General features: G+C 47.1%; 1 pseudogene; it reads right to left on the bottom strand.

Moving 5' to 3' along the window:
- Positions 1-2,645: 2,645 nt before the first annotated feature.
- LOC118904302 lies at positions 2,646-3,402 on the bottom strand (annotated as a pseudogene).
- Positions 3,403-14,032: the final 10,630 nt, after the last annotated feature.

Raw genomic sequence — 14,032 nt, 5'->3', positions numbered from 1 at the left:
AGATGGTTGTACCAACTTACATTCCTACCAACAACGCCTGAGAGTTCCATTTGCTCAACATCCTTGCCAGATCCTGGTATTGTTAGGCTTTTTATTTATAGCCAGTCTGGTGGGTGTGAAATGGAATTTCATTGTGGTTTGAATTTACATTTCCCTGATGACTAAGGAGGTTGAGCACCTTTTCATGGGTTTACCGGCCATTTGGATTTTCACTTTTTGGGAGCAGCCCCAGCTCCTTTGCCAGTTCTGGTTTCACAGACCCCCTCATTTAGCGCTACCTACTAAGGGAGGGAGTGCAGGATTAAGCCCAAGGAGGACTTAAATGGCTTTCCTGAAGGCCAGCAATCTCAATGGATCCTTCATCCTCCTCTGACTTGACATCTGAGCGGTGTGAGATTTGCTGGACCATTCCCTCCTCCCATCACCTTCTGCTCTTGCTTTCCCTAGCGTTCTCTGCCTCTCTGGCTGCCCGCTCTCTGTCCCCTCTGCAGGCTCGACCTCCTGCAAAGGCTTAACTATGAATTGTTGGGGCTCCTCAGGGAGTAGTCCTTGGCCCTGTTTTCATCTTACTTTGACCTTCTCTCTCTTTTCCAAATCCCCTCTCCACCCTTCTCCACTCTGCTGTTTTTGGTTTTTTTTGGCCGCACCACGAGGCATCTGGGATCTCAGTTCCCCGACCAGGGATCAAACCTGCACCCCCTGCATTGGAAGTGCGGAGTCTTAACCACTGGACTGCCAGGGAAGTCCCCTCCACTTGGCTCTCTGCCTCAGGAAGCCGATTATATGGATACCTTGAGTGGGCTTGCTTGTTCTTTAATATTGGATTGGGTTTTAGTTATTGCTGCATAGCAAGTTATGTCACAATTTAGAGGCTTAAAAATGCCACCATTTTATTATCTCTCATGATTCTGTGGGTTGACTGGGGTCATCTGGGGTCAGTTCTGCTCCACCTGACGTCACATGGGGTAGTCCACTGGGGACTCAACTGGAACATCCAAGATGGCGCTCTCATGTCTAGCAGCTTGGTGGGGATGGCTAGAAGTCTGGCCTCAGCAGGACTGGGAAGCCTGAAACTCTGTCTCTTTCCAAGGCATTTCAGGGCCTCCCCATCTCCCTAAGGCCTTTCCCTCCCACAGTCCTTCTGGTACAAGGGAGCCAGACTTATATAGCAGCTCAGGGTTCCTCAAACTGCAAAAGCTGTAACTGCCAGGTCCCCTTAATTCATGGGCCCCTAGTTGGCACTGCATCACTCTGCTGCCTCTGTTGGTTAAATAGGTCACTGGACCAGGCCAAATATAGCATGGGAAGGGACTGCACAAAGGCATGAACACCGGGAAGCATGATTCCTTCGGGACCATCTTTGGAGACTAGCCACCACAGTCTCCTGTCTCGTCCCCAAGCTCCCTCTCTTGTGCAGAATGAATGTTTTCCCCCACTTTCTGTAACCCCCAAACTCTCATCCTATTTCAGCCTCAAGGGCAGGCCAGAAGTCTGGTTTCTCATCCAATTGTTGATGAGGCACTTGGGCAAGGCTCCTCTTGATCTGAAGACCTGTGGACTAGAGAGAAGTGATCTGCCCCCACGTACCCAACATATAAAGATGAGACAGGAACTGCAGCACCACAATGTACACTCCCATTCAAAAGGGAAGACAGAGCAGTCACAGGTCCATCACAATTCTGAAATTCTTCTGGGTACAATTCTCCATGCTCCATGCTAGGGAATGTATGTTGATTGGGGCCCTGGTCTCCTCCCTGGGAATGGTTCTGTTTGGCTCTTGGCTCCACCCTCTGAGTCATCCTTGTTTTACTTAAGAAATGGTTCATGTTTGCCTGATTCCTGTCCTTAGGCAGTTGAGAGTCACGGAGGCTACATTTTGTTTTATAATGTCTCTGTTCCTTTCTTTATAAATTTTTTTTTTTTACCTTTTGACACCCTTCACCCATAAAAGTACATATAATGTGTGTATATATGTATACGTACCTTATATGGTTTTTTAAAAAAATAAATTTATTTATTTATTTTTGGCTGCGTTGGGTTTTTTTGGGCTGAGCGTGGGCTTTCTCTAGCTGCGGCGAGCGGGGGCTGCTCTCCGTTGCAGTGCGAGGGCTTCTCATCGCGGTGGCTTCTCTTGTTGCGGAGCCCGGGCTCTAGGCGCACGGGCTTCAGTAGTTGTGGCTCGCATGCTCTAGAGCGCAGGCTCAGTAGTAGTGGCACACGGGCTTAGGTGCTCCGCGGCCTGTGGGATCTTCCCGGACCAGGGCTTGAACTTGTGTCCCCTGTATTGGCAGGCGGATTCTTAACCACTGCGCCACCAAGGAAGTCCCTGTATTTTTATTTTACATATACACACACATACAGTTGGCCCTCCATATGCACATGTTCTGCATCTGCAGATTCAACCATCCACAAACCGAAAATATTTGGAAAAAAAATTCCAGGAAGTTCCAAAAAGCAAAACTTGAATTTGCTGCACTCCAACAATTTTTTTTTTTCCTGCAAAAAGCTTTATTGTTTCCATTTGGTCTGCGGTCTGGGAGAGGGCTCCAGGCTGGTTAAAAAGCTGCCTAGTGGCGGCAGGCAGAAGCCCTGGCACCAGGGGGTTGTCAGAGGGGTCGTCAAAGGCCGCTGGGCTCCAGAGGCTCCTAGTCATTGAGGAGGGTGATCCTTTCAAAGAGATACTCGTCCAGCCCAACCTGGGAGCCGGCCAGCCTGCGGAGGTTAGTCAGGTGGTCGCCCTTCTTCCTGATGAGTCTCACCTCCTCATCCAGGAAGTGGCTCTCCAGGAAGTCCCAGAGATGGGGTCTGCGGGGGTAGAACTCAGAGCATGCAGATCCAAGAGGGCTCGGTTCAGGTTCTTCTCCAGGACTGTGGCGACTTCCACAGTGTTCAGGTTTTACCCCACTCATCTTGGGACGGCTTCTGCGTGTCCTGGAAGCGTGTACGGCAGCCACGCCGGTTTTGCATCTGCAAGAGACACTCTGCAGCCTCGCGTTTCTCCCCCACCAACTTGCCCAATAAGTGGTCCACGCCCTCCAGAGCCACGTGGTCTCGGTGGAAATAGAAGCCCAGAGAGAGCTGGGTGTGGGAGGCGCGCAGGCGCGCGTTTACGGGGTGGTTGATGGCGGCCTCCACCGCAGGGAAATAATCCTGAGGAATGTGGGAGCTCCGCTGATCCTCAACAAGGAGAGAAACTCCGAATATGGCGTTGGTTGTTCCCTGAAGCCGAGGCTGGCTGAGAGGTTGGTGCCTAAGGTTGTGGCTGGGAAAAAAGTTGGAGGGTGGTTGGAGGCTGGAAGAAGGGGTATCCCTGGCGGTGTTCTGTCCAAACACTGTAGAAGCTAGAGACAGATTCCCAGGACTGCCGGTGCACTGCCCCTCCAACAAGCATTTACACAGCATTTACGTTGTATTTACAGCTATTTATATAGCATTTACATTTTATTAGGTATCATAAGTAATCCAGAGAGGATTTAAAGTATACGGGAGGATGTGCCTAGGTTATATACAAATAGTAGGCCAACGCGTATGTAAGGGGCTTGAGTATCTGTGGAGTTTGGTATCCACAGGGGTCCTAGAATGAATCCCCCATGGATACTTAGGTACAACTATATACATATAATGCCTCTGTTCCTCTCAGTCCAGATTAGTAAAATGAAAGCTTTTGTGCATTTCCTATGTTATCAAATGACCTGCTCCATTAGGCAAAAGCCACACTTAACATTTCTTTCTGAAACAGACCCTTTGGGCCACATGCAGGCGCTAAGGGACACGCCTTCAGAGATTCTTAGAAGCCTGTGGTCTAGCTGAGAGGCTCTACCTACGCCGTACCCTGAAATGCATCTGAGGTCTCAAGGAAGTCTCTTGTATCTGCATCCTTGATCTCATCTTGACCCGAAGGCCACATTTCACGGGAAGCACCCTGTATTTGATCTTTGCCACCAGGTTCCTTCCCTCCCCCAGGTTCTTATTTCCTTTGAGACTCTTTATTGGGCTGTAGATGTTGGGAATGAGAAACCGTCTCATTTTCCAACCTAACAAGCTTGAGGCAAGAAGCGTTTCCTATAGATTCCTCTGGAATACGGAACAGCTCTTTCTTTAGCTCATCCTCTGTCCATCCCTCAGCTGAAATGAACCAGTTGACTCTTTCAACATTCTGCCTTGAAATCTCCTCAGCCAAAGCAACAAGGCTATGAACTGTACTTTCTGTTTTCCACGTTATTACAGGGAACAGTTTTACTAAATTTTTCTGTCAGTACGTAAGTCGTGTCCCCTTTGGTCAGGCTCCCGTAACAATTTCTCACATTCTTCCACATTCCAATAACAATCTCTTCAAGGCCCCCTAGCCTCTGCCCATTGCCCTGTTCCTAAGCCAATGTCCCATGTTTTCAGTGCTGTTTATTGGAGCCCCCGCTTAGATAGCAATTCCTGTATGGGCTGTCTGTGGCTGAAGAGCAATCACTCCAAAGTCTAAAACAGCGACAGTTTATGATCTCCCAGTTCTGTGGATTGACCGGCTCAGCTCCACATGATGTTGGCTGGGGCGGTGGTCCTCCGGAGCCTCCTGCAAGGCAGCTCACTCACGTGGCTGCACCTTGGTGGGGACAGCTCGGAACATGGGCTCAGCTGGGGCCCTAGGACACTGGGCCTCTCTTTGGTCGTTCCTTGGCTTTCCATGCGATCTCTCCTGGTGGTCTCTTCAACAGGGCAGACAATCCAGACAAGTTTCATAAACACCGTCCTGGCTGTGCCCACTCCTCATCTGCCCCTGTTCCCGCCAGAAGGCTCCGACTCTACATCCTTCTGACAGAGCAGCTGTCTTGTATGAGCCACCATTGACTGACCACTTGGGATTCGTCTGCTCTCTCCTGGGCTGAGCCCTGTACTCGGGACTTGACATGTATTTTTTCTCTTAATCCTCAAGGCCGTCCCTGTTAGAGATTGCTTCTTCATTTCATGAAGCTGAGAAATGTTGAGTGACTTGCCCAAGGTCATGGGACTAGACAGGGGCAGAGCTGGACTGGAATCCAGGTCCACCTGACTCCACAGTCTGTGCCCTCTTCAGTCCACTGTGCAGACATCCAGGGTCAATCAGTGAACCCCAGAACAAGGTCACCATTGGCTGGGGAGCTTCTGGACTTCTTAGGTATAACGTACGTACACATGGTGAAGTTCACGAAGCACATGAATCTTCCATGTATAACCCAGTGATCTTTACAGATGTGCACCCCCAATCAACAAATACCCAGATCAAGATGTATAACACCTCCAGCTCCCTAACAAGCTCCCTCGTGCCTCTTCCCAGTCTATGCTCCTCTTACTTCTATCATCATCATCCATTAGTTCTGCATATTCTTGAACTTCATAGGAATGAAATCATAGCGGATGGGCTCTTTTGTCTGGCTTCTTAATGCTCAACATCATATCAGTGAGATTCGTTTTTGTCTGGCAGGTGTCAGTAAGTAGTCCCTTTGTCGTGCTGTGTGGTATCCATCGTATGAATACAGCACAGTTTATTTATCTGTTCTCCTCGGCATGGATATTCGGGTTGCATCCAGTTTGAGGCTATTACGAACAAAGCTGCTAGGAACATTCTTTTTTTTTTTAAATAAATTTATTTATTTATTTATTTATTTATTTATTTTTGGCTGTGTTGGGTCTTCGTTTCTGTGCGAGGGTTCTCTCCAGTTGCGGCGAGCGGGGGCCACTCTTCATCGCGGTGCGCGGGCCTCTCACTGTCGCGGCCTCTGTTGTTGCGGAGCACAGGCTCCAGACGCGCAGGCTCAGTAGTTGTGGCTCACGGGCCCAGTTGCTCCACAGCATGTGGGATCCTCCTAGACCAGGGCTTGAACCCGTGTCCCCTGCATCGGCAGGCAGACTCTCAACCACTGCGCCACCAGGGAAGCCCTAGGAACATTCTTGTACGTGTCCTTGGATGGACTTAAGCACTCGTTTGTCTTGGGAATGTGTGCAGGAGTAGAACTGCTATATGATATGGTAGGTGTAAGTTTAGCCTTACTAGAAACTTCCAGTTTTCAACAGTGTCTGCTCTATTTTACTTTCCCACCAGCTATGGATGAGAACTCCTGTTAGCAGATTGAGAGAGGAGTCACATACCCTAAAATCCCCTCTTTTAAGGTGTATAATTCGGTAGTTTTAAGATACTCACAGTTGTACAACCATCACACTGATTCCAGAACATTTCATCACCCCCAACAATGCCCCATGTTCATTAGCAATCTCTCCCATTCCTCCCTTCTCCCCTCCCCACCCAAGCCCCTGGCAACCACTAATCTACTTTTTTGTCTCTATTTGCCTATTCTGGCCATTTATGTAAATGGAACCTTACAGTATGTGGCCTTCTGTGTCAGGCTTCTCTCACTTAGCATAATGTTTTCAAGGTTCATCCATGTTGTGGCATGTATCAGTACTTTTTATTGCCAAATAATATTCTATTATACAGTGATACCACATTTTATCCATTCATCAGTTGATGGATATTTGACTTGTTTCTACCTTTTGGCTATTATAAACAATGCTGCTATGAACATTCTCTTGGGTAGGCACCGAGGAGTGGGATTGCTGGGTCTACCTGGGTTTTATAGGATTCAGAGAGACTCCCTGGTGAAGGAATTTCCAGCTTGAAAATAGTCCACCTGTACAGGTGGGCCTCATCTTCTACTCTGCAGCAGACCATTCTCAGCTGGGAGGCATCCAGAATCTCTTCATGATCAATGGCAAAGTTAAAATCTAGATATCTTGGAGGTAGTGTGTAGAACATCCTCCTGGGGTTATAAAAGAAGACAGACCTGAAGTCACAGTTCACCATTTCCTAGTTGTGTGAACTTGGGTGAGATACTTCTCTCAGCCTCAGTGTTCTTATCTGCATAATGGACACAAATAACTCCTATTTCACAGGTAGCTCGGCTTCTGGCACTTGGGTGCTGACCAGCATGAGAGGCATGGACCCAGTAAGGGCGAGTCCCTTCCCCCTTTTCCTTCCTTCAGTCAGTTCTTCATGTTCCTGAAAAATGTGCTACTCAGAGCAAAAAAATAACTTTAGGCAGGAACAGTGGCTCTCGACCCTGGCTGTGCATTCAAAGCACATGGGGAGTCTTTTTTAACGTATCAGTGGCCAGACCTACCCGCAGAGGTTCTGATTTAATTCATCTGGGTTAGTGAGTGGGCATTTGTTTTTCTTCAAAACTCCCCAGGTGATTCTAAGGAACATCCAGGGCTGAGAACTACTATACGAAAGGAATTACCTGTGTTTGAGAGGCTGGGAATAGGGATATGGTGACCAGCCGTCCCAGTTTGCCAAGAACTGCCCCAGTTTTAACGCTGAAAATCCTGCATCCCAAGAAACTCCCTCAGTCCTGGGTAAACTGGGCTACCCGTCAAGGAAATGATGCACAAATGTTGATTTGTGGTACTTATATTTAGGATTTGCTTTCAAGTGTCAGGTTTGAAGCCAAAGTACTTTTGAACTTAGGGAATCAAGAGCAGAAAGCTGCCAACTGTACCCCAGCACAGAGTTTGAAATGCACGGGAGACGGAGGACTTGGGGGGGAAGGGGTTAGTTAGGGCAGCACCTCTCAAACCTTGGTGTGCGTGAGACTCATTGCAGTGTCCTGTAAAATGCAGCTTCTGACCAGCAGATCTGGGGTGGGCCTGATACTGTCTGTTTCTAACAAGCTCCCAGGTGATTCCCATGCTGCTGCCAGGGACCATGCGTGGAGGAGCGAGAGTCTAGAGAGATGTAACTTCTCTCTTACAACGAACGTAACCTTGAGGGAATTCCTTCTTCTTTCAGACCTTTTGATCTATCAGCTATAAAATGGGGATAGTAATACCCACATCACAGGTAACAGCCAGGAGGTTTCACAATAATTTAGAAGTGTGTTGTTGGGAAGCGTCAGTGTGCCTGGCGTGCAGTGGGGGCTGACTGGATGTAAGTCCTCTTTGCATCCTCATCTCCACCCAGCTTTAGCCTCTTGCGCTTGCAGGGCTCTGACTGGTTTCTTAACGGTTAGCAGAGTCCTTCATGGAGAGTGGGCACCTCAAGAACGGTTGCTGACGTGTTCAGAGAGATGCTGAGTAGAGGCAGATGACTGCAAGCCAGCGCCAGGGTGTGCGGCCAGCTACACCTTTAATCTAACCATTTGTATGCCCTGTGGAGGAAAACCTCATTTCATTTAGAGATGATGTTGGAGTCAACAGTTTTTATATCAAGGCAAAAAAAAAAAAATTAAGAGAAAAAAATGCTACAGGGAGAAGTTTTTTTCTTTTTTCTTTTTTTAATTGAGCTGGTAGTGTGGGCAATACAATTCCCTCCTTTTTAAAAAAATTAATTAATTTATTTATTTCTGGCTGCGTTGGGTCTTTGTTGCTGTGCGCAGGCTTTCTCCAGTTGCGGTGAGTGGGGGCTACTCTTCATTGCGGTGCAGGGGCTCTAGGCGTGCGGGCTTCAGTAGTTGTGGCTCACAGGCTCAGTAGTTGTGACTCATGGGCTCTAGAGCACAGGCTCAGTAGCTGTGGCGCATGGGCTTAGTTGCTCCGTGGCATGTGGGATCTTCCTGGACCAGGGCTCAAACCTGTGTCCCCTGCATTGGCAGGCGGATACTTAACCACTGCGCCACTGGGGAAGTCCCGAAATTTCTTTTCTTAATTACTCTTGTCAGAAAGCTGATGTTGGAGGAACTGTTAGAGAAGGAAAGGACGAGACTCATAAATAGCCCTAGAAGCACAGGCTTTGGAATCAGAAGTTCCTGGGTTTGAATCCTGGCTGTATCAGACACTGTGCTGCATGACCTTGGGTAAATTGCTACCGCTCTCTGACCCTCAGTTACCTCATCTGTGAAATGGAGATGAGGATCCCTGCCTAGTCAGCTGGTGCCACGTCCCTCCAAACACAGGTATCCGTTACTCATCGCGCCTCTCACTGTCAGCTGCTGGGTGTCAAGGTTCCTCTGGGGAGCCAGGACCATTGAAGCAGTAGACCCATGGGAGCAAGGCTGCAGGCTGGCAGCCTGGGGCCAAAGGGCTCTGCAGGTCCTTCTTTTTGTTGTTCAATTTGAGCCAACATTAAACCTTAAGGGACTTTTAATAAAATCCTGGAGTTATAGCTCTTTCAGAAAATGCATTGGACCTTAAAACACTGCAGCCCCTTCCAGCCACGATTTTGCACTCTCCCGATTGCCACAAGCCTTACCCCTTGGAGTACTGACAGCTGCTGACCTCCCCATGCCTGCTGGGCCCCTGAGGACCTTTGCTTTTGCATCTCCTTGCCTTCCCTCTACAATCTGAGGTGCCGGATGGTGGCAAGCTCTTCTGGAGTCCTTATGGTGTGCCAGACACTGCCTCGAGCACTTTTAACAACGTTTATCCTCCTGCCCGGCCTATGAGGTAGATGTTAATTTTAGCCTCCATTCCATGAGTGAGGAAACAGGCACAGAGATGCTAGGTGAATTACCCAAGGTCACACAGCTGGGAAGTGGTGGTGCTCCTGAGTGTGTGTGCTGTTAGCCACTACACACGCTACCTCTACCAGAGACGCTGAGTGCTTGCTTCTATTTGTTCTTCTCAAACTATTGTTTGTTTTTCTGATAATATAACAGATACACACTCATAAAAAAATAAACAGGAACATTTAAAGAAACAAGTAAAAAATGTCTCAAACTTTCACTCCCTGCCCCTCCCCAGAAGTAGCATTTGGGGGTCATGTTAGCAGATGGTCACAAATACGTGTTATACAAAATGGGATAATATCATCTGCATGTAATAAAAAGCTACAATGATGAGAGAATTATCTAGCGCTCACACCACTGGAAGCCATTCAGCTGGGTTCAGATGTCCCAGCCTGTCCTCTGCCTGTGTGACCCTGGGCAGTTCAGCGAAATTTCCGTTTTCCCTTCTGCAAAATGGGAACCTCACAGAACAGGCCTAAAAATTCAGTGAGATAATAGAGGAGAAATGCTTAGCATGGTTCCTGGCAGCCAGTGAGTGCTCCCTAAAAATTCAGTTGTGATTAGGATTATTCATGGCTGACGGATGCTCCTTAGGTCGTGAACCACAGGCCACAGAAGAGCCACATTCTGGCCACGGAGAGAAGCAAAGGGTGAAGGCTGCAGACAGTCTGAGGGTTGAGGGGAGGCAACCAGCGTGAAAGCAAGGCCTGTGGTCATGACCTGGAGGCCCAGGAGCAGTTTAGAAAGTGAGGTGCGTGGGGGCCAGGATATGGATTGTGTACTGGGGTGAGGGGTGAAGGCTGGAGAAGCCGCTGGACTGGCCCTGTGATGGGGAGGACCCTCTTCCGTGGACTGAGTGCACTGGGTCCCCGGGTCTGGATAATAACCGAAGCGCGGAAAGTCGCCCTGCAGTCTCCTCCCTCCAAGTAAATAGGTGTTGCTATTCTAAGCAGGCCTGTGATAAAAATATACTTGCTTTGCTTTGGAAGGTTTTTTTTTTTTTTTTTTTTTTAAGCCGTGAAAATAACAGGGCAGTAGGCTGACTATTTTAGGTTGGGGCCTTTGGCTGGCTTTCAAAGTCACAGCCCAAATGAGATCTATTTACGAAACAGGTCGCACTGCACACTTCGCACGCGTTGATCGTCCGGTAGAACAAGCGCAACTGGAGGCATCTAAGAGACTCTGGGGCCCACACCCGAGCAGCAGAGTTGGAGGAAATCGCTGGCACTGTTTATGCCAGACTGTAACAGCGAGCCCAGCGTCTCTCTCTGGGCCTCTGAGCCCTTCCCCACAGGCCCCGCCCCCCCCCCCCCCCCCCCCTCCCCCCCCCCCTCCCCTCCCCTCCCCCCCCACCCGTGAGTTCTCAGGGGGCGGAGCCAGCAGTCTGCCCCTCTCTCCACTTGGAATATGGGGAATGCTCCCCACTTTCTCTGGAAATCAGCAGGGTAGGCGGCAGCGCGGAAGCCAGGGAGGAGCCTGCCATCCTGCTGGGCCTGCCATCTGGAACTGGGCTGAAATTTTCCACCCTCAGTGGACCAAAGGGTGCCTCTGGACACTCTGTAGGGGATGGCCTGAGATGGAGTAGAAATAACCTGAGCAGACTTAAACTTGAATCCTGGCCCTGGCCCTTGCAGCTGTGTGAGCCTGGAAAGGTAACTTTACCTCCGTGATCTCTTGTTTTCTTATTAGTGAGATGGAGATAATAAAGCAAATCTTACAGGACTGTAGGGAAGATTAAAGAAGATAATGTATTTAAAAGTATCTAGCATATATAGAGTGGCCACAAAATCTGGAAACACATAGGAATTTTCAGAATAAGTGGTTATTGATTATACATAATAAAATTCTCTCTATTTCCAGACTTTAGGATCACCCCACGGTGATAATAATTGCTAACACTTACATGGTACTTACCATGTGCCAGACACTGTTCTAGATGCTTTACATATGTCAACTCATTAATTCTTCAAAACAACCCTATGAAGTAGGCATTACATCATCCCCATTTTATAGATGAGGAAACCGAGGCTCAAAGTTAAACAACTTACTCAGGGTCATACAGCTAAAAAATGGCAGAACCAAGAATCAGACCCAGGCAGTTAACCATTACACTTTAGTTAACCATTTGCTAGAGTTGCTTTTTCAAGTACCACTGATGTCTTGACACTCAGATAATGCTAATAGGTAAAAATAATGACAAGGACAATTATGATAATCAGAGAGTCCCAACACTGCAAAGAATCTTAAGAGGTCACCCAGAGACTGTGGTCTTAACCTTCTGCTTTTCTCAGTCAAGAATACACTGAATTGGGGCTTCCCTGGTGGCGCAGTGGTTGAGAGTCTGCCTGCCAATGCAGGGGACATGGGTTCGAGTCCTGGTCTGGGAGGATCCCACATGCCGCGGAGCAGCTGGGCCCGTGAGCCACAATTACTGAGCCTGCGCGTCTGGAGCCTGTGCTCCGTAACAAGAGAGGCCGTGATGGTGAGAGGCCAGCGCACCGCGATGAGGAGTGGTCCCCACTTGCTGCAACTAGAGAAAGCCCTCGCACAGAAACGAAGACTCAACACAGTCATAAGTAAATAAATAAATAAATAAAAGAACATGAATTTCTTTAAAAAAAAAAAAAAAAAAAAGAATACACTGAATATGTTTGGGAGGTAATTAGCAAATGTTTTTTGACTTTGCCCAAGCTGATAGGTGAGAAGTGGTCTCTCAGTGTAGTTTCTCTTATTATAATGGTGGCTATATTTTGATATGTTTGATTTATTTGCATGTTCCCTCCTCTGAATTGTCTGTCCGTATCCTTTGACTATTTTTCTGTTGGGTACTTGGTCTTTTCTTACTGATTTTTGGAGCCCTCTTTATTAAAGAAATCAATCCTTTGTCTGTGAATTGAGTTGCAAATATTGTTTCCCAGTGTGCCATTTGATCCTTGATTTTGCTGAAGGTATTTATTACTGTGCTGAAAGTTGACTTTTACGTGGTTCAGTGTCAACTTTTTCTTTTACAGCTTCTGGCATTTGTATAATGCTTAGAAATGCCTTCCCTGAACTGAACAAACATTTTATTTCACATGTTTTCCTCTAGGATGCCTCTAGTTTCATTCCTTACGTTTAAATCTTTCAGCCATTTGGGGTTTATTTCAGTGTAATTTAAGGTAAATTACAAGGTAGAGATCAAAATCCCCCCCCTTTTTTCCAGACGGTAGTAGGAAAACATCCCTTTTCTTCTATATGTCTGGCACTTCCACATTTATCATGGGATAATTTCTGTCCAGTTCTCCTTGGGTCCAATTTTAATAGGAAAATTTGGCCTTAATTTGGCGTAGTTTCTAGGGCTGCCATAACAAAGTGCCACAAACTGGGGGGTTTAAAACAACAGAAATTTATTCTCTCACAGTTCTAGAGGCCAGAAGTGTGAAATCAAGGTGTCAGCAGGGCCGTGCTCCCTCTGAGACTCTGGGTAGCATCCTTCCTTGCCCTTCTCTTAGCTTCTGGTGGTGGTCGGCAATCCTTGGCTTGTAGCTGCATCACCCCAGTCTCTGCTCTTGTTGTCACATGGCCTTCTCTCTGTATGTCTCTGTCTTCTCTTCTTCTAAGGATACCTGTCATATTGGGGTAGTGCCCACCCTACTCCAGTATAACCTCGTCTCAGCTTGATTATGTCTACAAAGACTCTATTGCCAAATAAAGCCACATTCGCAGGTTCTGGAAGGTTAGGGCTTCAACATCTCTTTTGGAGGGATACAGTTCAACCCATAACATTTGATTCCTCAAGAGTATCTAACTCCCAGATGGGGCAGCTTAAAATTTAAAGAATAAATTATAAAGAAAAACATCAAAATACAGATGAAACACTTCCGTGGCTTAAAAACCTCCAAAACTACCACAACAATAACTATAACAACAAAAGTCACTAAAAATAAGTGAAACAACTTCAAATAGAAAGACTTTTATTTATTTATTTATTTATTTTGGCCTCACCACACTGCTTGCGGCATCTTAGTTCCCTGACCAGGGATTGAACCCGGGCCCCGGCAGTGAAAGCACTGAGTCCTAACCACTGGACCGCCAGGGAATTCCCATCACCTTCAAAATAAAAAGCAAACAAAAGACTAGGAACAAATGTTTGCAGCCAGTATATAAGAAGTTAATTTCTTTATTGTAAAAAATAATTCACACATATTGATAAGAAAAAAGTGCCAATACCCCAATAGTCAAAGGTCACGAACAAGCAAGTCAGAAAACAGGGAATGTAGATGTGGGGAAATATTCACCTGCCAATTAATGGAAGATATACAACTTAACACAGTGATACAATACTTTTCTTTTTCTAATACCCAAAAGGGGGAAAAAAAAAAATCTTAGACTGGCAAAGAAATGGTGAAACCGGCAATCTCACATGCCACCAGTGGCAAGACCCTTTTTGGAAAAGAACTTGGCAATACAGATCAAGGGTCATATAAATGTTTCTTCCAGTTGACCCAGTATAATTCTACTTCTAGGACTCTATTGTAGAGGAATCATCTGAAGTATGAAAAAAGCTATTTGAAAAGGTAGAGGGA

Source organism: Balaenoptera musculus, chromosome 11, assembly GCF_009873245.2.
Source record: "Balaenoptera musculus isolate JJ_BM4_2016_0621 chromosome 11, mBalMus1.pri.v3, whole genome shotgun sequence".
In the NCBI taxonomy this organism is placed as follows: Eukaryota; Metazoa; Chordata; class Mammalia; order Artiodactyla; family Balaenopteridae; genus Balaenoptera; species Balaenoptera musculus.
Note: the sequence above shows the minus strand (reverse complement) of the source record. Positions and strands in the feature narration are given on the sequence as shown.